The sequence below is a fragment of the Danio rerio genome, chromosome 4, assembly GCF_052040795.2.
Source record: "Danio rerio strain M-AB ecotype USA chromosome 4, GRCz13ab, whole genome shotgun sequence".
Lineage (NCBI taxonomy): Eukaryota > Metazoa > Chordata > Actinopteri > Cypriniformes > Danionidae > Danio > Danio rerio.
The window spans coordinates 40168061-40194691 of record NC_141024.2 but is presented as its reverse complement, the minus strand read 5'-3'; the positions used below and the strand labels follow the sequence as shown (position 1 = coordinate 40194691).

Here is a 26631-nt window from a genome sequence, read left to right as displayed (position 1 = left end):
TGAGAAATGCTGTAGTTGGTGTAGGTGGAGCAGGTTAATCACATTAAAAGTTCTGCATTGTGTAGATATAAAAGTAAACTCTTGTCATTGAATTACCCTGTATAAACTCTCTATACAATAATTTAACTTGTGACTTAATTATTTTCTAATTATAAATATATAGCTGCATGACAGATTTAATAGTGGACTCCACAAAGGTAAGACCAAAGCTTGAAATCGCATAATGTGAGTGCATGAGACCAATAGAAGATCAAAACATGAGCTATATGGAGCAATCAGTCGCTTTTAGTATCGTCTAATCATATTGTTTTATCCCACTCTTTTTTGCAGCGCTGTACGAAAGAGTTTCGCAAGCACAAACTCTAGTGTGACTGCAGCCCAACTTGCTTTCAGATTAACTATGCCCGGCAGAGTGGGTACAGAGTGGGTACATTTAGAAGCTGCTGTGCTGTAGAAGTTTCTGATTAGAATTATGATTTGTGCCTGTACCATAACAGATCTCTCTTGCTGTGATATGTGTCTTGGTAACCTTTAATGTGTTGTTTTTTTTGCTCATTGATTCGACTTCATTGAGTGAGTGAGTGCATTTTCCCTCCTTCTCCTGGTTAAGAGATAAAGCTATATAATAGAATTAGTTATATTTCAGATAGTATAAATAAATTATTAGCAACAAAAGACCAATTTTATAATGATTTTAGCGTAAAAGACTTTTTTTGAAGCAAAAAAGATGCTGGAGGACTGGATCAGATATATGGCACTTTACTCACACCTGATTGCTTCTGCAGCTTGTACATAACATTTCACAGCACCTGGAATAAACACAAATGAGTTTGAAGTTACAGAGTGTCTCATTCATTTGTGATTAATGTACAAACAATTACCTTCTAAGGCCAAAAGTAGCAAAAAATGGACAGTATGTGATAGCTTTACTGTGTTAAAAAAGGTTTTGTCACAGAGTATCTTATATATGCTTTTGTGAATGTTTATGCATATTTGTGTGCACAAACACACTTGATAATTAGAGGGAAAAACATCTTTGTTACATACCAGGTGAATAAGAGGCTTTCGAGAAAGATGAGCTGCTCACACATGTTCTGTTCAACTAAAAAACGAAGGAAAGAAAAAAAAATTGGCACAGAAACAAGTTACATTTTGATCATAAAAATTTATAGACACTTTTGGAAAGAAATAATTGACCTGTTGAGTGTGTTGACAGTTTACAGGAAGCAGTATTGAGCTGCATGTGCTTTAGGAGAAGTAAAGGACTCTAAACTCACATAAAGAACAGGTTCAGTGATAAATAAATGTTTAAAACATTGCTAATATTAATATATTGACTGAACTTAACACAGATAAAACCTCACTGTGAAGATTAGAAATTGTTTCTTTTAACGAATAATGATATATCACAGTATAAAAGTATCACTTACAAAACTTTTATATAAGTGAATGTAGTTGTGTGTGTTGAGACATCAGTGTGGTTTAAGTCGTCAATGCTCATTTGCATCTTTAAACAAAAACCAGCTTGGGAAAAAAAAACAATTAAAATGTGTTTCAAATCTAAATACCTCAACAATTGGTGTATCAGCATTAACTACAAAATGCAGCAGCCAAAATAAAAAAAGCTTCCATCAATAGTCCTATAAAACAATAGCAACAAAACAAATAATGATAACTAAAGTCAACTTATTTTCCCAATACATCATTATTTCTTTGTAAAACTGGTTTGTAAAGCTGCTGAACTTCCCATCCCCCACTGTATGTGTCTTGAGTCTTCACTGCTCCCCACTGCTCATTTGCATCTCTATAACAGCTTTAATGGGGGCCAATTGAGTCTTATCCAATCACATTCCAGATCCAGTACCTCAGCATGGTTGCATCTATATATTCCGTGTTATATATCATCTGATTTAGCTGTAAGAGAACAACTTTGGAGGACAATCTACGATTGTAGATTCCTACATTGGGATTATTTCCAACAACCTACAAAGAAAAACCCACTGAGGCCTTTTTATCCCACTTCTTCATTGAAGACAGAAAAGGTGAGTTGCACATTTTGAATTTACACTCAAATAATATCTGAATGCTGACATTATAAAATGTAAATATGTGTGGATGCATTGTTCAACATTGTATTAAGTTCTTCAGTCATTTTTAAAAGCTTTTTTACAACTATTCAGTTTTTTGTTTGTTTGTTTATTTGGTTATAATTATTGTTTTTATCCTGACATGTAGTTACATCACTAGTTTTAATCAGCTCATTTGTGGCTATTGTTTCTTGCTCAGACTTACCTGATTTGTTTTTGTTAATTACTCTCATATAAAGAAATGGTTAAAGCAAATGTTAAAGATATAAGTTTGTTTCTGTTCATTGTTTTGTTCATTTTAAACAGAATAAAGTGTCCAAACACAGAGGAAATCTCCTTCTGAAGCGACTGATCTCCACACTGTTATAAAGATGGCGTTTATTAAAGAGGAGAGTGAAGATGTGAAGATTGAAGAAACATTCAGAGTCAAACATGAAGATCTGCAGGAACTAACAGGTTGGTTTCTTTCTCAGAGACCAACTCAGTCATTTGATCCTCATTCAGATATATTTTAATAATAAGAATACTAAATGAATCCATCTTGCAGCCCTGGGTGTGCTGCCTAGTTCTCCTAAATGCACATAAGCACTCATTGAAAGACAGGAATGAGTTTCTTTCATACTTCTTCTCATGTCTTTAGTCATTATTTTATGTATTATTAGTCTTCCAAAGCGTTATTGCTTTTCTTGTTCTCCTACTGTTTGTAAAGCGTCCATAAGCACTGGCGCTATATAAAATAAATAAAAACAATCAATTTAAAAAGTTTAACAGAGCTGGCGATATTTGACCTACAGTATTCTCATAGAAGATATCTGCTATTACAGTGATAGTGTTGGCTTAGTACTTTCCATTTGCATATGTCACGATTTCCTTTTTTAATCAACTTCTTTATGGGTTTAAAGTTGTTTCTAGTAATTGTTACTAGTTCTCACAGATAGTAACTGAGTTAGAATGACATCATAATTACATTAACTAATTACCAGGGCTATTCACTATTTAAAACTTGTGGGGTCTTAAAGTGTCTTAAATTTCTAAATCTAAAATTTTAGGCCTTAAAAAGTCTTAAATTTACTGAAATGTTGTGAGGTCTTCAATCTTTTTTAAACAAGTGTTTATTTTTCTTTGTTCATGTTTTGTTACCCAATCTAGCCAAAACCCACACAATCACCAACAATCCATCTCAATAAAACTTTAAACTTTTTATTCAAAAAGGTCATTTTAACTCTATTTATCATAATGCTTTAATTATTTTGCTTACAATAACATTTGTTTAAACCATTGCTCCATGGATTTACTGCTGAGGACATAGACCTGGACAGATTGTTGCACATAGATTTAGTTTATTATAGTTTTAAAACTTTAAAAACATTTGCTCGTTTGTTTTTTATTTTAAAGAAAGTTTTTTTTGGAAAAAAGTGTGTGGATACAAGTAGAGCTCTCTTGTTTTTACACAATATTTAAAATCTTTTGCTAAGAAATATAAAAAAATTCTAAATATTATTATTATTCAATTATTATTTTATTATTAAATGCATTAAATTTTAATATTTTTTGATAGGACAAAAAAAAATCTTTTTCATCTAGCCCTTTATGAGTCTAAAATTTTCATAATGGTCTTAAAAATGTCTTAAAACATCTTTAATTTAACTTGGTGAAACCTGCAGAAACCCCGATTTAAAGTATGTCAGAAAACGTAGATGCCCCTAATTTAAAATAAGCTGAATGAAATGGGCACTAAAACAATTAATTATTATAAAACATTGTACAGTATTCTAAACTATATGATGTTGTTGTGGGATGACATGAGACAAAACGAACTAATTATAGTGGAACAATAAACGTTTAGCATTGCACTGACTACAACTGGCCAACAAACTAGTGTAAAAATATCTTTTGCTGCTTAAGAAATGAAGAAAATCAGCATGCTGATGATGTGCAAACATCTGAGTGTGAAGTTCATCAGTATTAACCATATTCTTCATATACATTTACATTTACATTTACATTTAGTCATTTAGCAGACGCTTTTATCCAAAGCGACTTACAAATGAGGACAAGGAAGCAATTTACACAACTAAGAGCAACAATGAATAAGTACTAAAGGCAAGTTTCAGGTCTGTAAAGTCTAAGAAGGGAAGTGTTAGTAATTTTTTTTTTTTTTTTTTTTTTTTTTTTTGTACAGTTAGTGTGATATTCAAAGAGGCAATTGCAGATTAGGAAGTGAAGTGGAGACTAAATAGTTGAGTTTTTAGTCGTTTCTTGACAATAGCGAGTGACTCTGCTGTTCTGATGCAGTTAGGGAGTTCATTCCACCAACTGGGCAGATTGAGCGTGAGCGTTCGCGAAAGTGATTTTTTCCCTCTTTGGGATGGAACCACGAGGCGACGTTCATTCACAGAACGCAAGTTTCTGGAGGGCACATAGATCTGCAGAAGTGAGTGCAGATAAGAAGGTGCTAGGCCAGAAGTCACTTTGTAGGCAAACATCAGAGTTTTGAATTTGATGCGAGCAGCAACTGGCAGCCAGTGCAAACGGACTAGCAGCGGAGTGACATGTGCTCGTTTAGGTTCATTGAAGACAACTCGTGCTGCTGCATTCTGGAGCAGTTGAAGAGGCTTGATAGAGTTAGCTGGAAGCCCAGCTAGTAGAGAGTTGCAGTAATCCAGTTTGGAGAGAACAAGAGCTTGAACAAGGAGTTGAGCTGCATGTTCAGATAAGAAGGGTCGGATCTTTCTGATGTTATAGAGTGCAAATCTGCACGATCGAGCAGTTCTAGAAATGTGGTCAGAGAAGTTTAGTTGGTCATCAATCGTTACTCCAAGGCTTTTCACCATTTTGGATGCAGTAATGGTTGCCCCATCCATCTGGATTGAAAAGTTATGGTGTAGAGTCGGGTTGGCAGAAACTACAAGCATTTCCGTTTTTGCGAGGTTCAGCTGAAGATGATGATCTTTCATCCAGTGTGAAATATCCAACAGGCAGGCTGAGATACGAGCTGGAACCGAGGGATCATCAGGATGAAAAGAGAGGTATAGCTGGGTGTCATCAGCATAGCAGTGGTAGGAGAATCCATGTCTCTGGATGACTGGTCCTAGAGATGATGTGTTAAAATGTGAAAAACTTTAAATAAAATATTTTTTTTTAAAAAGAAGACGAAGACCACACCAGTCTATGAGGTAACATTCAGAGGTTTAGAATAAGATTTTTATAAATACGTTACGTTTTTCTCTTTCAGAGCTCCTTTTTCTTTTTCAGTTCCAATCTTGTCCTATTCTTCATCCTGGTTGAGGATTTTTGCTGTCCTTATCCGCTTGGACGGGTTAGCTAATTCCTCCTCCATCTCTTCAGGGGTTTCTGGAAGGTACGTTAAGTAAGTTAACAATATAATGTTAACAGGTATAAATTGTTAGGTCTGGGTATATTACGTTAGCAATGTGCTAGTAATTACTAATATGATCTCGACTTTAAAAATAAAATAAGCATTTTTTTGATGTTACAAAGCAATTTACTGATTTAACGTTAAAACAGAGCAGTAATTAGAGCACTCTAACAATAAAATAACTTAAGAAAAGTATTTTACTTTCAGAAGACGGTTGGTGACAGTTGACTGACAAGCATTCGAAACGGCGACGTGAAGTGATTCACTTCTCAAGGATTCAAATCTTTTTTCTGAATGATTAATTTTACCATTTATAATGCAAACCACACTGTTATGCCACTAGGTGGCAAAAACAAGTGTCTTTTTAAGTATGATAGACTATCTGTATGAACCTGTAAAGCTGATTTATTAAAACACAACTATTCCACAAACAATGAATTTATTTTCTTATAGAAAAAAGTCTATAAAGAATGTTTGTTTTAATGTGTCTACTCAAGTCCATTTTGCCAAATAATACACCCACACACATATATTAGTCATTATTAACTTAAAATATTGTAATTATTATACTTGTATAACATAGACCAATACAATATTGGCAGCAGTGTCTGATTTTGCTTTTATATCTTATTTTTTTTTTAATGTTTAATAAATGTTTATAATAATTTACTAATTAAATTTACTCTAACATTGCAGAAAACACATTATGTTGACCAATCACACTAAGACTAACCCCAACCCACTTCTTTTTAAAGGATAAAAATGAACTACAGAGTGTACTTAAACGAAGAGGCACCAGTTCCAGCTGCCACAAAAATGGCAATGGACACATAATAAAATAGATTGCTCAGGTCAAAAAGATGGAGAATCAGGGATAACAGCAACAAACATTTTAAAAGAAAGAGAGAGACATTCTGTTGAACTCAACATGAGTTACATAAACATCGTTTAACATGTGTCTACATCAGGTCTTGCAGTTTTTTTTTTTTTTTTTGCATCCAACCAAACAGATGAGAGATTGACATTTTTAATAAATGAAAAAAAAAAAAAAAACTATAGAAATGAAATGTAAAAGTGTACAGCTTGTTTGTTTGCATAACTTGAATGGTTTAATGTAATGGTTGATTTTTATAATTGCCTATGATCTATTCGTATACTTTAATTTATTTATGCATTTATTTTCTTATATTTTGCTTGTTTGTTGTATTGTTTATCTGTTAGAACTCATATTGTATTGCTATCAACAAGTGACAGAATTTCTTTCTGTCATTCCAATCACAACAAATAACTAATGCAAGTCCTGCAGGAATTATAAAATCCTGCAGGATTTGTCACTTGCTTGGATCCATTGTAAAACCTGTAAGAAATTCCTGCACATATTGTCAATGTGTCCTACAGGACTTTATAATTCCTGCAGGACAGCAGCTTTCCTGTAGGGAAAAAAATATCCTTCAGGATTCCTGTAAAAAGTACTGCATGATTCTAAAACCTGTAGGAATTGTCTGCACATATTGTCAATTTGTCCTGCAGGATTTTATAATTCCTACCAGATTCCTGCAGAAAAAAAAGAAAAAAAAAATTCTGCAGGATTCCTATAGGCTATTTTTGTAAGGGCCTGCACTTTTTTACAAATAATCTGCAAGCAGAAAAACAGGAAACAAACCTCAAATTGTGTCAACCCTCACTGTAAAAACTAATCTATAGAATTTACCCAATAAATCTGAGGTAACAATTTTCACAGACTTTGGTTGGGTGGATTTAATCCCATAATTTGAGTATTAACTACCTGAAGTAAAAAGTTATTAAATACGGATATTAATTGGGTAAAAAAATACCTCACATTTAAATTTAACAGCTACTTATTCTGTAAAAAAATATCTTTTTAAATCATAGTTTATTCATATAATTTACTTAATAACAATTACTGTTTCAGAGAAGGTAAAATGTACCTCTATAATAAAGACATTCAAATGGGTTATCAACTCAATGTTTTAATAAATAAATAAATAATCCTAAAACACACTCAAAATATAGTGAAGCACAACAGCTTTACACAACATTTCAAGTAATGAACCTGTTTTATAACTCACTGATCTATCAAAAGTTTCAATAATCTTGGATAATAAAACATACCTGTTTTAGGACATCCAGATCAGAGCAGAAAAGAGAAAGGAGTACAGAAGGGAGCAAAAAATTTTTAAATGATAGGAGGTAAGACAGTGGAGCAGTATGTAGTGCTGTTGCCACACAGCAAGCTCAAACCTCGGCTCAGTTGGCGTTTCTGTGTGGAGTTTGCATTTTTCCTCCAGGTGCTCCGGTTTCTCCCACAGTCCAAAGACATGTGGTAAAGGTGAATTGGGTGAGCTAAATTGTCCGTAGTGTATGAGTGTGTGTGTGAATGTGTGTGAGGATGTTTCCCAGAGATGGGTTGCGGCTGCAAGGGCATCCGCTGCGTAAAAAGTTGCTGGATAAGTTGGCGGTTCATTCCGGTGTGGCGACCCCGGATTAATAAAGGGAATAAACCGACAAGAAAATGAATGAATGAATTATCGATGCTGTAAAAGGTTCCTTATAAACTGTAAATAGTCACATAACTTGTTCGTCAGAAGATTTCAGTGGCTGAACAACACTTCTGTGCATATAACCCATTCATAACAACCCAGTCTACATCAGCTCTGCATGACTGAAAGATTTTTAAAACATAACATTACCTGTCTAAGCGTGCAAAACTAACTTCAATATTGATTCAGGATTTGTAAAAGTTTTGATTCTGCATTTGTTTTGACTGTGGCTTGTGTAAATGCTCATCAGTGGATCTGCGTGGACATGTGTGCAGTAGTTCAAATCTACATTTGTTCACAGTTTGGGCTACTTATCAGAATTATGGGAATATTCGGCCTGATATTTTTTTTAATAAGATGAAATTTTTTTTGTTTTATCCCTTAAAAAACTAAAAAAATGCACGTAAATACAGTTAGATTTGCATTTGAGTACTGAAATTAGCATGTAAGCAAACAAATCACTGATGTTCTCATTCACAATGGCGACACAGGGTTTCCCATAAAATGATTTATTTGTAGTAATGTTGGAGTTTTCACATGAACGTATATTTAAAGGCGAGCAGTTGTCTATTGAAAGTTTAATTTCTTCTTTTAAGTTTAATTGTCTTCATGAAGAAAACTTGTTTCTTTTCTGAGATTAGTCCATCAAAATAAATGTGTAGTGTTTTGAAACCAAAGTCTTCATTTGTTACTCACAACACATCAAGATTTGATCAAGTCAAAATCTCATAATCTGAAACAAATCTCATCTGTCGTAACTGACAAATGGCATTGTGTAGTCTGAACAGGGCTTTAGGGAGTCTAAAAGATAACAACGAAGATAGCAGAGGTAAGAATCTCTTGTCCTTTATAGGGCGTCAGGAATCATCTGATTGGTGAATCGTGTTAGCTAATGCTGGACCAGTTGTGAACAATAATAAGCATGTGATCCTCTCGAAAGTAGTTTATAAATAAACTTCATGTCAATGAACAGCCAAACTACATGAAAAAGCTGCCATTTTCAATATACTTGTGTTTGTGTGGACAAGGTCTCAATGTTGAGGACTCTGCTCTGCATTGTGAAGCTTCATGTGAGCACTGAGGTTTATTTTTTGTTTAAAGCTCATTCCACACTCACTGCATCTAAAACGATCCTCTCTTGAGTGAGTCTTCATGTGTTGCTTAATATAGTCTTTGCGTGTGAGACTCTTTCCACACTGATCACATATGAACACTATGATTCCAGAGTGACCATCCATGTGGTTCTTGAGGCTAGCTTTGGTTGTGAAGCTCTTTCCACACTGTGCACATGCAAACGGCTTCTCTCCGGTGTGACTTATCATGTGGTTATTGAGTGCGCTTTTACATTTGAAACTTTAACCACACTCTGTGCATCTGTAAGGTTTCTCTCCAGTGTGGATCGTCATGTGGGTGTCATGCTTTTGTTTTTGAGCAAAACTTTTTCCACACTGTGTGCAAGTAAATTTTTTTCCTCCATTGTGAGTTCTAATGTGGTCTTTAAGGTTGCCACTTTGCGTAAAACTCTTTCCACACTGTTGGCATGTGTAGGGCCTCTCTCCAGTGTGAATTCTTTTGTGCACTGCAAAGTTTCCTGCTTGACAGAAGCTTTTTCCACACTGTTGGCATGTGTACGGCCTCTCTCCAGTGTGAATTCTCATGTGGGTTTTGAAGCTTTTTTTTTTACCAAAACTCTTTCCACACTGTTCGCAGGTGTAAGGTTTCTCCCTAATGTGAACTCTCATGTGATCACCAAGGTTAAGCTTTTGAATGAAACTCTTTCTACACCGTTTACTGCTGAAATTACACTCAGTTTTGGATTTCTGAGGTCTTCCGAGTGATGAAGTCTTTTCAGTCAGTGTGGGTTTTTCATCAGCTGTTATTTCTTGGTGTTGCTCTTCCATTTTATTCCATTGTTGAGTCTCTTCTTTCAGCACCATCAGGTCTTAAAAAAAAAAAGAACTTTAGTATGAAGGCACAAAGCGACAAGCATGAAATGGATGTTTCACCCAAAAATTTAAATGACCTTACCATTTACTCTGCGTCTTTTAAATATTTCCTTTCTTCTGGAACACAAAGTAAGCCAGCATGTTTTTCACAATATCTTCTTTTGTGTTCAGCAGAATCAAGAAACTCAAAGATTTAAAGCCACACAAGGGAGAGTAAATGGTGAGGCTATTTTCATTTCTGCGTTAACTATCCCTTTAAAGGGTTCCTATTATGAACCTTTTTTTACAGGATGTAAAGTAAGTCTTTAATGTTTCCAGAATGGGTCTGGGGTTTCAGCTCAAAATCAGATCATATATCTTGCAGAATATTTAATTTTGGGGGTCAGAGATAAACCAAGCTCTTTTTGTGCCTGTGGCTTTAAATGCAAATGATCAAATGCACTCGCTCTAGATTACTCCTGTTGTGTTCCCTCATGTGTATCTTCCACTCAACATTTTTAACTTGCTTGGAAGACCCGATTGAGAAAAATCCTGCATGCTCATAGCAATTACAGATAATTCAGCTTATATTTGTGAGTTTCCATTATTGTATATAACTTATGCAAATGTTTCCCTCTACTGGGTTGCAGCTGGAAGGGCATCCGGTGTTTAAAACATATGCTGGATAAGTTGGTGGTTCATTCCCCTGTGGTGACCCCTAATGAATGAAGAGATTAAGCTAAAGGAAAATGAATCAATGAACTTATGCAAATGCTTAATGCCACATTTGCTTTAAACTGTAGTGATGAGAATATGGCAAGATGACATACTTTGCAACTTGTTTTCATTCATTTGTACTTCTGTCTCAGTTTTCTTGCCTTTGTGCATGTCCGGAGGCTTACCTGAAGACCTATAGACCAATTACCATGTTTGTAAACATTCAGGATGCGCGTGCAGGTAGGCGGCAGAAAGCAACCGGGAGCGCCAGCGTTTACAGCGAGGGAATGACATCAGATGCGGTGCAGTTTGTTGTTGTCTTAGAAATATGTTATATTACTTACATATTATATATATTATTTACATAATATTATAACAGCTCGTCACCCAGTGACAAGCACAGTGATTCAGCAAAATTAACGTTATAGTGAGCGGCGTTCATCTGACAGCTCCATATGCGATAGCACCCTCCCAATGGATAAGACGAAGTGACCAAGCATCTAGCCCGAAATATACAATCTCAATGAAGCTCCGAGTGATTTTACAAGAGAGAAATTAAAGGTCTACAAGTCTTTGGATGCCAACAATGTTGTTCTTTGAGGTCATGTGCAATAAATATTGCTCCATGATGACCAGATTCAAGAGCTAAACACCGAGATTCCGCCTAGCCAAAGACAAGGAAAGACAGAGCTAACGTTATACAAGCTGGGTAAGCCTGGGTAATTAATCACCAACACGCAAAACGACTTCATTCTGACAGTGAACTTCACCTGTACGGCAGGGTATGTGAACCTACACATAAAGGTAAAGTTGGTATTATATTCGCACATTCGACTATCTCCTTAATAATATAATTTCATAAAAATATTATTTGCAAACTCTAAATAGCGAAATCATATTAGCAACAGCCAGGCTATCAAAGTACAACATTGTTCACAGTCAAATAAACTGTGCTATTGTTGTTTTCAAGTCACACTTGCAGCTTATTTCAGACCGAATATTCAAAGTGCCGGTGTAAAATATATATGGAGTTTGTTACAAGTTGTCACTGAATGAATGTGTGAATATAAAACTAAGTTTACCTTAATAAACGTGACTTTCACGTTTCATTCTTAGCATTCAGTGTCAGCAGTTTAATTAACTATATGTAACTGTTTTTTGCTGAAATAATTTTATCAATCAAAAACGAGTGATGTGTCTGATTCAGCATAGCGTGAACTTACCTGATATGACATGAGAACTGCAGAGTCCAGCATTTCTAATTAGCTCCTCACTTCATTCAGCTCCCATTTAGCCAAAGAAGTCTGCAGTTGGTATTAAATCAGTGTGTGGTGTATGGTAAAAGTTAAGTTTTCCATTTTTGGACTCGAATTCGGCATCCTAACGCAAAACACGACATCTTTCCCATTGTAGCCTGTCTGTTTTTTGCAACCGGGGAACCGTGTGACGTAGGTTGGTAATTGGTCTATATGGTGACATTTTATATACCCGACAAGATGCAGAAATGCCATTTAAAAAGGTTACCTGCCTTTTGTCTAATCGGGAACAGTGACAATGTAAATATACAAATAAAAGCATTACCCCAGGGTTTACCAATGTGGAACGTCTGTTAATGAACACCTAGGATTATTTTATAACCCCTAGGGGCTGTTTCAGTTAAAAGTGGTTTAAAAAAGCGGGAATTAAAGTCAAAAACTTGACTTTAGTGAGCCGAACTAAATGTCCACACTTTAATTGGTTCCATAACAGTAAGTTGAAGATCATTTGATGTAACTAATCTGAGTTCAGCTGAAATAATCTAGATAACTACTCGTGCACGTTACTGTCATGAAACCCTGAAGGTCGAGCACAGATGCATCATTATGATTATGTTGTATGCTACCTTGGCAACTACGATGAATGAAAGAGCTCTGAAACAAGACACCACAATTTTCACAGCGAGGGCATAGCATTTGATTCAAATATAAGTTCAAATATATAATAATTTAAACAATCAAAAAGTACGGCTTGAAACAAAGCAAGAAAGAGGGCTGACAGGAAACTGCAGATTTTAAAATATAAGTCATTATTTAGGCCTATTAACGTTAAATTAAATATTTGTCACAATACATTGAAATATTTGCTTGTGCGCAAGAGAGAATACACGCTCACTGCAAATTGTAGCTTGCAAGGAAGTCTTAATGCATTGGAGGTTTACTGTAACATTCAAAATGTACTTAACGTCAGCACAATAAGTTTAAAATAATGGCCACAAAGAGCCGTGCACACACAAGCAGAGGGATTTTTTTATTTGCTCTCGAAACTGCTGCAAATTGCTGCTTTCTATTTAAAAACATTTGTTGCCCTTTGAAAACATTTGTTTATTTAAAGTGCTGTCAAAATTAGAGGGTTAACTCATGCAATTAATTTGATATATATATAAAATGTTTTTAAAAAATGAACGCAGTTGCTGTTATACTTCCTGTTGTAGTCATGCAAAGAAATATGCATAAGACCAAGGAAGCACTTTTAGAAGGAACGTTTCAGTATAAAATAATTAATGTAAAAAATTAATGCTGCATTACCAGGCTTTCCAGCATTACATCTAATTTAGTACGTTTGATTTTTAATCTTTAGACTTTTGCTGTAATAGAAATTGATACCCCATACCGAACGGAAAGAAAAACCTCCGCATTTCGTGACTCGGTGTTCCTTTAAGGTAATATTTTTTTTTAAAAACAACTGTTTACATGGTAGACTCTTAATAAGAGTATCAATCATATTAAAATGGGAGTATTGGTGTCCATATAAATGTACTCAGTGAAAGTGCCAGATAATGTCGCGAGCTGTCCAAGACATCTGCATTCGTCTGCCTTTAAGATGATTCCATGTGCGCTCAAATGATTTATTAAGTTTGATGTGTTTCCTCCTTAAGTGCAAATTTTGTACAGCGCCTGCTTCACGTTGCTTTGTCAGAATCCTTGTGAAATACAGCCATACTTAAGAACACATGGTTTAAGCAAATTTGATAAATGCGAACGCATAAAAAAAATGCAAAAAATGCGAAAACGCATTAGTGTAAATGGGGCCCTAGTAGTGACCTGATCTTATATGCTATTGTTTTAGAACCTCCAATTTAGTGGCCTATTGGAGAAATGACCTGGAATAATAAATGGCTACTTGCTCTACAAACAAATGTGTTCATGACTATTCATACAAAGAAAAATAATAAAATGAGAAAATACGACTTTGCAACATCAAGCAGCATTAGGCATGGGCCAGTATAAGATTCTGACGGTATGATAAGCTTGGATATAAATATCACAGTTTCACTGTATTGTGATTACTGCTCTAAAATGTATTCTTTTAAATCTCTGGGTAAAAAAACAAGAACTTTTTCCCTTTGAACACAATATATTTTCTTTTGAGAAACTTTGAGGCTCAGTTTCACAAACAGGGCTTAGATTAAGCTGGGATTAGTCCTTAGTTAAATTAGGCTATTTAAGCCAAATTTATAAAAATGGCCTTAGTAAAATATATTACTGGTGTGCACCTGGAGAAAAAAAATACACTGATGTATTTTATCTCACGGAAAGTTATTTTGAGTTGAGACCACTCAAACATGCAATTTAATCTTGACTAGCCCTAAACCTTGTTTGTGAAACCGGGGGAGAAATTATTATGGAGCAGTAAACATATCAGGCTGAATCATTCATATGAATCATTTGTTTCAAAAACACAGATTTCTTTACAATTTAAAATGGCATCTTTGGATATATTTTATGCTGGAGATACTGTTGTCCTGAAAAACTTATAACAAAATGTAAAAAAAAAAACTTACATATACTGTCGTACTGTGGTATACCTTGAAAACGGTTATCGTTCCATACCTAAGCAAAATAACCCTGTTTTAAGGATCTAAAAATAAATTCTATAAAAAAAAGTCTCAAGCAAAAAGATTCCAAGGGCTACACCTACTGGTACATGAAGAATTTGGTCAATACTGACGAACTTCACACTCAAATGTTTGCATATCATCAGCATGCTGTAATCCATTTCTAACAGCAAAAGTCATTTTTATACTAGTTTGTTGGCCAGTTGTAGTCAGTGCAATGCTAAACGTTATTGTTCCGCTATATTTAGTTTGTTTTGTCTCACGTCAGCCCACAGCAACATCTTATAGCTTAAAATACTGTACAATGTTTTATAACAATTATTGTAGTGTCCATTTCATTTAGCATATTTAATATTGGGGGCATCCACATCATTTGACAAACTGTAAACCAGGGTTTCTGCAGGTTTCTTTTTATGACATTTTTAAGACCATTATGAATGAAATTTTAGACCCATAAAGGGATAAAGCTAAAGAATTTTTCCAATGGTATAGATGGAAAAGATTTTTATTTGCCCCATTAAAAAAATAAAAAAATTAATGAAAAAAATATATAAATTATATATATATGTATATATATATATATATATATATATATATATATATATATATATATATATATATATATATATATAAAACAATAATAAATAAATAATTTTTTATATGTATTTTAGATATTTGTAGCTAAAGATTTTAAATTTTGTGTTTGATTTTGGATCTTAAGACATTTTATGACGAAGCGGAAACCCTGTTTAAACACAATAGCCCTGGTAATTAGTTATTGTAATAATGATGTACTTCTAACTCAGATATTATCTGTGAGAACTAGTAACAACTACAGAAACAAGTTTAAACTCATAAAGAAGTTGATGAAAATAGGGGAATAGGCCTTTTTCACACTTCCTGGTTCCGGTAAGCGAAGCAGTGTACCACAACATCCGGTTTCAATGCGACGGAGCAAGAAAGAATGGCAGGGTCATCTCATCGCTGTGATTGCTGCGTTCCCAGCTGCTCCAAATCAAAAACGACACTCTTACTTTAATGACCACGATCTCCCGAAAGACGAAGGACAGGGAAAATCATGGATGACAATATTAAAGGGGGTTGAATGCCGTTTCAAGTTATATGCGGAAGTACATTCTTATGCTGTATGCACTTCAAAGCGGAGATTATTATGTTTCATTAAAAACTGATGGTCTATGGTTTATTTTGATGAGTAATTATAATATAGACAAAACTCCAGTTAAGCTATCTGCCTTCCACCATCATTAATCTATAAGCATGATTTATCCCTACATTGTTGTTATTTTGGAATAGACAGTTCATACAAATGCAAATCTTTTTTTTTTAATTGGTTTGACAGCAAAATTATTTGTTTAGTCAGTTATATAATAAAGATGGTATACTTTTCTTACAATGAACTCCTTTATTACAAAATCTCAATAACCCAGCAACTTTTCAACTGTTATTGGTTCGATTCCTGCAGAGATGTTATTTATTCATGTTATTTAGAGGTATTAATAAGACCATCCTTCTGATGCATCGTCTTTTGATATTACTAAATCTTATGTCGGCAAATTTTTTTTTACTAAATACCAAGAGTAATGATAGAGCTATTCATACTCTTTTCCAAAAAGAAATCATTACTGTACCTTATATTCAATTTTATTATATGTCTTTATTAAAGGGTGAATTGAAGAAAAGTGTGGCTGTTACCACAGAAATATCATGTTAGAAATAGAATTAAAGAAATATCCTATAAACTCATCCACAGGTTTTATCCAGCAAAACATTGTTTGCAAAAATTTAAAAGTGGGATTGATGTAAATTGTATTTTTGTAACGAATATGAGAGTTTTACTCTTATTTTGGCATTGTACATAGTCAGCTTATGGGGTGAGTTGCAAAATGTATTAATAACGATTATTTTGTGTTCAAAACCTCTTTCATTATGGATATATGTACATTTGGGCTTTACTTGATTATCCTAATCTAGAGGAAAATAGTTTTATTTATTTAATTTGCTTATGTTGTTAACAAAATTGTACATTCAAAATGTAAATTTACTAATATGAAACCAGATTTTAAGGTATTGATGACTGAAATATGCTTGCATAATACCAGTATCAACTCGACCCACTTTAAAATGTGTGAACTCTACCATGTATTTTATTATTACATATTATATTAAATTTTGTATATTTGTATTTTATTTATAATTACCCCCTGGTATGTACATTTTTGTATTGTAAAATGTTATTTGCTGTTCTTTAAATAAATAATAAAAATGAATATTATCCACGAGTAAGAGCTAACGTGTTTCCAGACTTGAGAAAACCTCACGAGCATTAAACAACCTGTAATGTATTAACCGATAGCAACTCGCCATTCACTATATCTGACCCTGAATAAAAAGGAAGGAAGGGGTTAGCACAGTTTACAGATGGGACTACTGACATAAAACTCATCCTGCTGGATGTTAAATAGCCAGGTTAATCTAGTTTACGAATGGCTTGAATGAGCAGATTTTATGCTGTTGGCTGTGCACTTTACTGGAACCTGACGTTGCAAACGCTGTGTAAGACACGTTTTCTGCACAAACTCTGCAAATCGGTATCATCTTTTAAATGCTGTTTTACACATTCACCGAACAACATCTTCCTGTCCAAATTATGGCAAAGTTGACCGTGAGAAAGTCATCCGCTGTCCCGAGGCTGTCATGTCTCTGCGACTCCTAGCGAACCCGAAAATATCGATACACTGCTTCGAAGGGCGCTTCCGGTGTTCAATTCCGCTGTGAAAAAGGTCTATTGTGATCAACGTGACGTGTGCAAATGGAAAGTACTAAGTCAACACTATCACTGTAATAGCTGATATCGACTAGGAGAATACTGTAGGTCAAATATCATCAGCTCAGTTTAACTTTTTAAATTTATTTTATAAAGCGCCGGTGCTCAAGGACGCTTCACAAACAGCAGGAGAACAAGAGAAGCAATAACCTAAGGAGGTACAAAAAATATGACACTAATAATACATAAATAAATGACAAAAGACATGAGAACAAGTAACAAGAAAGAAACTAATTTCTGTCTTTCAATGAGTGCTTATGTGCATTTAGGAGAACTAGGCAGCACACTCAGGGTTGCAAAATGGATTAATTTAGTATTCTTGTTAAAATATATCTGAATGAGGATCAGATGACTGAGTTGGTCTTTGAAAATGAAAACCAACCTGTTTGTTCCTGCAGATCTTCCTGTTTGACTGTGAATGTTTCTTCAATCTTCACTCTCCTCTTTAATAAACGCCATCTTTATAACAGTGTGGAGATCAGTCACTTCAGCAGGAGTTTTTCTCTGGGTTTGGACACTTTATCCTGTTTAAAATGAACAAAACAATATAAATGTCCTGTTTAAAATTTATAAAACAATAAACAGAAATAAAATAACTTCTCTTCAACACTTGCTTCAACAGTTTATTTTAATCAGAGTAATTAACAAAAATAAATCAGGTAAAACGTTTCATTAAAACACTAATCACATTTTTCTGTTACTTTAGTCAAACAATAGCCCTCGATTACTGAGAATAAAATAGTACTACGTTGTATAAAGGGTTAAAATAATATTTCCAACAGCAGGAACATAATTTAGCATCGTATAAAACCCTAAAACTTTAGAACTTTAACTTTAAATCGGGTTATATCTGTAAAACTTTTAAAGCAAACCTTTCTCCAGTTGAATCACCGCGCTGTAGCGGCGCCGCCTGATGACGTCACGTCACGCCAAAATAAAAGTCTTTTGTTTAGCTTTTTTGCCACTCTAGGCAGGGCAAACTTTATTTATAGAGCACAATTTTACACAACCGTGGTTGATCCAAAGTACTTTACAATAAAATAAACTACACAATAAAACTAAAAAACTAGTATTAAAAATACAAAAAAATGTATGTTTAAAAGTAATACTAAAATACAAATAAAAAATAACATGCATTTGTCACTCAAAGGAAAGAGAGTAAAAATAAGTCTTTAAGTCAGATTTAAAAGCATCCATTCATGTAGCAATCCCGATGTTCAAAGGGAGACTGTTCCAGAGCCATAGAGGTAAAGCTGGTTTTATAATCGCACATTCTGACTTTCCCCTTAATAATATTATTTTTTTATAAAAGTATTATTTGCAAACTCTAAATAGTAAAATCATATTAGCAGCAAATGACTATCAAAGTACAACATTGTTCACAATCAAATAAACAGTGTCAATGTTGTTTTCAAGCCACACTTGCATGCTCATTCCAATCTAATAGTCAAAGTAACATGGTAAACAATACAGAGACTTCTAAATGAATGAATGTGTGAATATAAAACCAACTCTATCACAGAAAGCTCTATCACCTTTTGATTTGCAGCGAGACCGAGGGACAGACAAAAACTGGTCATCAACTGGTGATCTTAACGGTCTACAAGCTAAATAAAGTCTAATAAGTTCACTTCACTGACATAGGCTGGGGCAAAATTGTGCGCAGCTTTTAATTAACAAAAAGAAATTGAGTAAAACGTTTCATTAAAACACTTATTACACACTTTTCTGTTACTTTATTCAAACAATAACCCTCGGTTACTGAGAATAAAATAGTACTACGTTGTATAAAGGGTAAAAATAATATTTCCAAAAGCAGGAACATAATTTAGCAAAAGTTTTTTTTCTTTACATTTTTTCCACTTACTGTTGCAGTCATCATGAATTATTGATACATTTCTTCCTTGTTTTTATAGAAGTAAAGTTGGTTTTATATTCGCACATACGGACTTTCCCCTTAATAACATAATTTCATAAAAAGTGTTATTTGCAAACTCTAAATAGCAAAATCATATTAGAAGAACAGGCGTAAATCTGCTAGTTACTTAGTTATTAAGTATTAGTATTAGGTATAATTAAGTATTAGCTACTTAAGCTAAAGCCGTTTCCCATGTGTTGTTTCATTTGTGAAGACTTGGCATAATGTTAACTTTACATTGAGGACCACAATAAGCGTTTTGTCTAGCGGTGTATTTGCTTAATGAGCACTGTGCTACGTCCAAACTAACCCCACTGTATTTTTGTATAATCAATTTCTATTCTGTTGTTAAAGAGCCCATATTATGGGTTTTTGAAAATTCCCCTCCATGTAGTGTGTAACACAGCTCTAAGTGAAGTGAAGTATCCAGCTAAGGCTTAAATCTGTAAGAATACAGTGTTTAAAACTGTTGATTCATCTATAAAAGAGTCGATTCATAGTGCTTCAAACGAGTCGCCTTGATACCGACTCATTAGGTGTTTCGCCATGACGTACGAACGAAACAAAGTTTTTCACGTGCACGCGCAAACCCGGGAGATTTCAAACCTGAGGCCCCGCCCTCTGACGCAGTAACCCAGACACACACACACACACACACACCCACAAACACACGCACACAAACATGCCGGTCGATTGAAGTCACATTGCAGATGGATATATTGAGTCTCTACCCAAAGATGAAACCTCAGCATTATAGCCAAGCAGTTGGAAACTACTGGAAACTTCTGGAAGCTACATGCTACAAAGAATACTTCATCTGCGTTTGTTAAAGGAAGGATCAGTAACTTACTGATGGACATCAGGATGGGTTTCTTCCATTTCTCAAGTGTAAGTACGTGCGGTTAAAGTTGTTGCCTCGTTGACTCTAGCTTGCAAATGTATTTAGTTGTGTTTTGTTACTTGTAACCGAGTGTACTGTATCAGGTTAACTGGCTATATTCTCTTATCGCGTGCAAAGTCACGTTAAAAACGCGACGCGTGCTGCTTTGTTTATGGAGCTCCGTGGTAACGTTAGAGGTGTGCATACCCGCGGCTGTCCCCGCGCCAGATTTCTGCGGCGCGGGAATAAATTTCCGAATAAATCGCCGGAGCGGTCGGTAACGGGTTTGATTTGGGACGGGAGCGGGCTGCCTGAGAAAGAGAAAGATGTGTCTGCTTGGTGCTTGTGTGTTAGTGCGCACGCGCGCGTATGAGAGAGAGAGAGAGAGAGAGATGCTTGGTGCTGTGTGTGTGTTTATACAGATTTTCGGTTTTGTTCTCCCCCGCTCTTTAGCGCGGCGGGCAGAATACGGGGTGTGTTCTAAGGCTAAAACCTGGCGGGTGCGGGCGGAAGCGGGAGCGTTCTCGTCCGGAGGTGTGTGTGTGTGTTTGTGTGTGTGTGGCAGCTAAAATCCACGCCTACACTATCTAGCGTGTATGAACTGTGATTACTTTTTAAATTGCTGATTAGCTATTGGCCATTTCACTCTCTGACTGAAGGCAGTCGACCAATCGCGACAGACTGTCATCGGTCCAATCAGCGCAGATTAGCTTCGCGCTAAGGAGGGGTTTGGGAACAAATGAATCACTGAACGATTCATACAGGAGTCGCTGGGATAATTAGGTAAAAATAAATGCAGATTATAAGACCATGAAAGGGTTTTTTGACCTTGCATGCATATTAAACTGTTGTTGGAGACCCTTACAACCAAGATATGACCCTATTTCATGTATAATATGGGCTCTTTAAGTGAATCAATTAATTTAAAATTAAAATGTTAACATTTTTTTAATTCTTTGTGATTATTTTTGTGATTATTTTAATAATAGTTTTGCATTCTTTATGTAAAGCACTTTGAATTACTATTGTGTATAAAATGTGCTACAGTATAAAGAAACTTGCCTGGCAGTTTCATGTATTGGATAAAATGACAGAGAAAATAGACATAAGATCATGTTTCAGTGCAACTAAATCCCAAGTACAAAAAGTTCACAAATTAAGCAATTTGGCTTTAAGAATGAGTTGTTAAATTCTAATGTCACATTATCAATCACAGCAGGGTCGACCCGTGGCATAGGCAGTATAGGCAATTGCTACGGGCGCAGTACGGCCAGGGGGGCGCCAGAAATGGGAGAAGAAGAAAAAAGTAACTTCCACTATACTTAAAACTAGCTGGTATGAATTCAGAAAAGAATAAGCCCACATTAATTTAACTGCATAGTGCATAGCCTACTAAGTAGTAGTAGTATAATAATAATAAAACCTACTCGCCTAAGACGCCCCCCTCTGAATAATTAGACTGTACCTGCTACGGTGTTCATTTTTTTTTTTTGATGGGTCAACATGCTCAATATGTCAAAACGTCCCAAACCCTCTCAAACAGTCTAGTGCGCAGGGGAGGCAAAAAAAAAAAAACACAAGAAGAGGAGGAAAAACACGACAAAGACAGAGGTAATGTTACAACAAAGATGATTATTTTACTGTATCCGTGATCGATGACGCCATTAATTAGCTACACACATACTTGTCAACTCTCCGGTTTTCCCAGCTATCATCAAGTTTAAGTATTTCCCCGTAGTTGCCCTGTATGTTTAAACTTTCTACGAATAGTGAAAGTACTGTCAAAACAGAGCCGATCTTAAATGTGATATAAATTGCAAGAGCTGTGCAAGAGAATTGTGCTTTTGCTTTATTTTGGCTTGAAAGAATGTTAATAAAAATGTCTGCATTCACTTTTTTCCTGTTAAAGCTGTGCGTCGATCGACGCAACCCCTGAATCAGTGTATGCATGCAGTCTGACTACTGGACGTGCTCTGTATGATATACTGTTCCCAGATCCGCTTCTGTACACGCAATTTAAAGATGAGCAAAAGTTTAGCATACTTTGGGGATTTATGTGTGTTTAAACAGACACATACATTTAATAATATGTAAACATGTTTGTTCTGCTTGTATTATTTTTAAAAACACAACATTTTTTTTCTTAAATGAGCACAAACAGTTACTAAACTAATCGAATGCTTTCATTAGCCTATAGATCTGTGCATTCTTATGCCGAGTTCAGACTGCATAATTTTCAAAGTAGTCGTGTCACAGATGTTTTCACACTGCTTGACTATCTGGGCTAGTGTTTCGTCGCTGCTTTGTTTACACTGCAAGATGGATCGGCGACTGGGACATTCACATTGCATGACTTTACTATAGGAAGAATCGCTGACAACTTCGTCCAAACTACGTCTCAGCCAAAAACACGTAGTATATCTTTTGTTATTAACTACATAATGAGAAAGAAGCCTTTAATAGGGTAGAGCATGTACATGTTTGCTCACCTGGGTTTAAAGGGAATTAGCCATTTCTCCTCAACGTTGATAATAAACTAATTTCTTTCTGTATGAAACATCAAACAAACACAGTTGCTCCTGAGTCCTGTCAAACCTCCACTAGTTTTTCCTCCATTTCATGGGTCCAAATAAACCGAAAAAGAGTGCTTTAAACTTCTCCCCCAGCCTCACGCTGGCCTGCAGCAGGTATACACACACGCACACACAAGTGAAAGCTGCTCTCTCATTGGCTGTAGGCGATGGCTGATGTTATTTTCAGTCAAAACTCAATTCACACAGCATGATTTGAATCGCCGACAGCTCCAGATATTCAGCATGCCAAATATCTCACAGGCATCGGCGGCTCATCGGCGATTCTCTCAGATTGCGTCATTGATAGTTCATACTGTGTGATTGTCACTCACGTGCACGAGCGGCGATTTGCATGTGATTTCAGGCATTTGTCGGCGATTTCTCAAAACCTGTCGGCGAGCCAAAATCGGGGCTAAAATCACGCAGTCTGAACTCGGCATTGCAGTGACACCTCTGTTATCAAAAAACAAAATAAGAGATTGCTGCTCTTCACTAAATAACTGTAGTAATGCTAATCAATATTTAAATTCAGTAAAAAGTGAATGGGATTTTATAACTTGATTTATTTTCTGTATAGGCCATTGGTTTTATTAGGCAAAATATTTTGTGTTATTGTTAATATTTTCTAATGTTTGCTATGTCTTCTTTTTAAAGCTAATTGTTGTCCCATATTTTTACATCCCAGTGTTAAAAGGTATGGCATAACATGGTTTGCTAATCAATAAATAGCAACCTCTTTGGTTGCTATTTTAAGACTGGCTGTCTTTTTTTAGTCTCTTTGTGCAAAAACGTCTAGCCCTGTTTTCAGCATTGGTACTGTGGCTTAGTTGGTCAAAGCGCCTGTCTAGTAAACAGGAGATCCTGGGTTCAAATCCCAGCAGTGCCTAATGTACAGTTTCCAGAGTTGCTTCTTCTCAAGATTTACAAGTGTTTACGCAGCAAGCTGTTTAGCAGTGTGGTACTTAACACAACTCAAATCCTTAAGAACGCTGCTCGTTCAAGAGGGCTTTGGACAATGTCTTTATAAAGCATGGTGTGGTAATGCCTAACCAATTGGACTTTAATATTTCAAGTCCAGACACACATGCAGCGCTACCGCTGTAAGTTGTTTTTTTCTTTTTTTGATTAAACAATTAGCTCCTGTCTGACGCTGTGGCTTAGTTGGTCAAAGTGCTTCTCTCGTAAACAGAAGATTCTGGGTTTGAACCCCAGCAGTGCCTAGTCCGTAGTGCGATTGGCTTTTATAGGCCAGAGAGTACCAAAAAGTGCTTTCTGTGGAACAGTGCTGGAGCACTCAAGCTCTCCGGTGCAATCAATAGTGTCTGACTTCTAGGCTGTGAGCTGAGTCATGCAAAGGTTGTGGGTTCGAGTCCCACCAGAGTCGCAAGTTTTGCCCCTTTTCTTCACTTGACTCAGGTGTGGTGAGTTTCCATCATTTTACGCATCTGTACATCCAGTTTTGCTTCTTTCCTTCATTGCTCAGTGCAGGCTTAGATACTAGGGGTACTCTACAATGAAGCTGATGACTTACAGTTTTTTCTTAGTTGTTTACACACAATTACTTGTACTACAGACACAATTTCTACAACATGTGTAACTGATGCACCAACCCCCTGAACCAATTCTGCTAAACTACAAGCACAATTCCTGCTTTACACTCAAATTGCAGGTTTACAACACACTTTTTTCAAAACACTACACACAATTTTCTGCATATTACACAATTTTCATGCAAAAAATCTTTTGTTTTCACAAGGAACACACTGACAGTCTGTTTCTTAACAAAACTCAAATCCTTAAGAACGCTGCTCGTTGAAGAGGGCTTTGGACAATGGCTTTATATTGCATGGTGGGGTAATGTGTAACCAATTGGACTTTAATATTTCAAGTCGAGACATTCACACGTGCAGCGCTACTGTTGTAAGACAGGGGCAAAACAAATAGTCCTTGTCTGTCGTTGTGGCTTAGTTGGTCAAAGTGCCTGTCTAGTAAACCGGAGATCGTGGGTTTGAATCCCAGCAGTGACTTGTTTGCAGTGAGCTGTTCTTTTATGGGTCAGAGAGTACTTAGGCTTTGTGGCGCAATGGATAGCGCAGTGGACTTCTAGGCTGTGAGCTGAGTCATTAAAAGGTTGTGGGTTTGAGTCGCAAGCATTATCCATTTTCTTCACTGACTTAGGAGTGGTGTGTTTCCATCATTATAGGCATCTGTCCATCCAGTTTTGCTTTTTTTCTTTCATTGCGCAGTGCAGGCTCAGATACTAGGGGTACTCTACAATGAAGCTGATGACTTAATTGAGCTGTTTTAAATAAGGGAGATTGGAAAGCGGTGCAGGGCAGAGTGGGCTTAAAAAAAGGCTCGAAGGCAACCTGTGGTTTTGGGGAAAAGTGACTGCCACCTATTGTTGAGATCAAGCCTTTTGGGTTTGTCGTACAAAACCCTCTTTATGCATGTGCAAAGTAACTGAGTAGAAAGCATAGTAAATTTTGCTCCCCCCCACTGTCTTAGATGAAACTGCGTTTTGGTTTTTTCTTTTAGTGTTAAGACTAAGTTGGCCAGAGCACCTGTCTTGGGAACAGCAGGTGCTAGGTTCAAATCCAAAATGCACCTTTCCTTTAGATTATGTGAGAGTGGCTTTCTGATCTGAAAATCTTTCAATGGCCGATGTTTGTCCAGATTTCCATTTTCTTTCCATCTTGTCAGCATTTTCTGCATCCTGACATGCTGGTTTTTGTGTTTAATTGTTTTTTCTTCATCGATTTTTGTTATCGGGCAAATGTCTCTTACAGTTAAACAACCTCTTTTGGTTGCCATTTTAAGACTTGCTGTCTTTTTTTAGTTTCTTTGTGCAAAATCATCTTTCCCTTTTCAGCGTTAGCGCTGTCGCTTAGTTGGTCAAAGTGCCTGTTTAGTAAACAAGACATCCTGGGTTCATGTAGTGCCAAATGTACAGGTGCCAGAATTGCTTCTTCTTAAGAGTTACAAGTGTTTACGCAGCGAGCTGTTTAGCAGTTTGTTTCTTAAAAAAACTCAAAACCTTACAGGTTTTTCCAATTGTTTACACACAATTAATTGTACTTCAGACACAATGACTACAACATGTAACATGCACCAACCCCCTGAACCAACTCTGCTAAACTACAAGCACAATTCCTGCTTTACATTCAAATTGCAGGTTTAAAACACCCTTTTTTAAAACACTACAGATAATTCTCTGCATTTTGCACAGTTTTCATGCAGAAAATGTTTTGTTTTCACAAGGAACACAGTCATTCACAATTCTAAAGTCAGTTGTCTTACTTTGCATACTAACTCATCACATGAGTAAACACCTGTAACACAGAATTGCAATTTAGAAATCAGAGCTCATCTGGTTCATAACTGGTTCTCGGCCAACTCATTTTTTTTAGTTGTTCATCTCCCTCTCCATATTCTCCATTCCTCAAACCTATTGAGGATTTTTTTTTCTCCCTGGAGATGTAAAGTGTATGACGGAAATCCACACACACGTATACCCCTTCTCCAAGCTATAGCAGTTGATGCTTTTTTAGACTGGATTTGCCATGCAAGGTAACAAGTCAGAAATCCTCATTTAACAATTGAGTCAGAATATACCTCAAAAAGCTGAAGCATTGAAGCAGGGCTTTTGCTTCATTTGGACTCTGGACTTCTGGAAGGGTTCATCCAGGATTTGAACCTGCGAGCTCTCACACCTTAAGCGAGAATCATATCCCTAGACCAACAAGCCACTGCAATATAGCCACCGTACATGGCAAAACTATCTGCTGACAAACCAGCATTCTCAGAAAAAGGCCTCTGTGTAAGCCACAACGCCTTTACAAAACAGCGGACAACTGTAAGGGCTCAACCAA

At 35.9% G+C, this 26631-nt stretch overlaps 2 long non-coding RNA genes, 1 other non-coding gene and 1 pseudogene across 10 annotated transcripts in view; 3 read left to right on the top strand and 1 right to left on the bottom strand.

Annotated features, from left to right (window-relative positions):
• The window catches only part of LOC148680587 (uncharacterized), a 232162-nt pseudogene that overhangs the window by 182990 nt on the left and 22541 nt on the right, over positions 1-26631 (bottom strand). The window contains exon 2 of the transcript XR_015942576.1: positions 9561-9969. The product of XR_015942576.1 is annotated as an uncharacterized LOC148680587 (transcript). The remainder of the gene's footprint in view (positions 1-9560; positions 9970-26631) is intronic.
• On the top strand, positions 1904-8699 carry LOC148680591 (uncharacterized). 7 transcript variants are annotated; one of them, XR_015942704.1, is made up of 4 exons: positions 1904-2042; positions 2394-2543; positions 5343-5448; positions 6222-8699. It is a non-coding gene; the product is annotated as an uncharacterized LOC148680591 (long non-coding RNA). The 7 variants fall into 7 exon arrangements; XR_015942705.1 differs by having other exon boundaries at positions 5674-8699; XR_015942710.1 differs by having other exon boundaries at positions 5660-8699.
• LOC148680590 (uncharacterized) lies at positions 17327-21059 on the top strand. The gene is made up of 2 exons (XR_015943035.1): positions 17327-18047; positions 19081-21059. It is a non-coding gene; the product is annotated as an uncharacterized LOC148680590 (long non-coding RNA).
• On the top strand, positions 23572-23645 carry trnat-agu (transfer RNA threonine (anticodon AGU)). The gene has a single exon. It is a non-coding gene; the product is annotated as a tRNA-Thr (tRNA).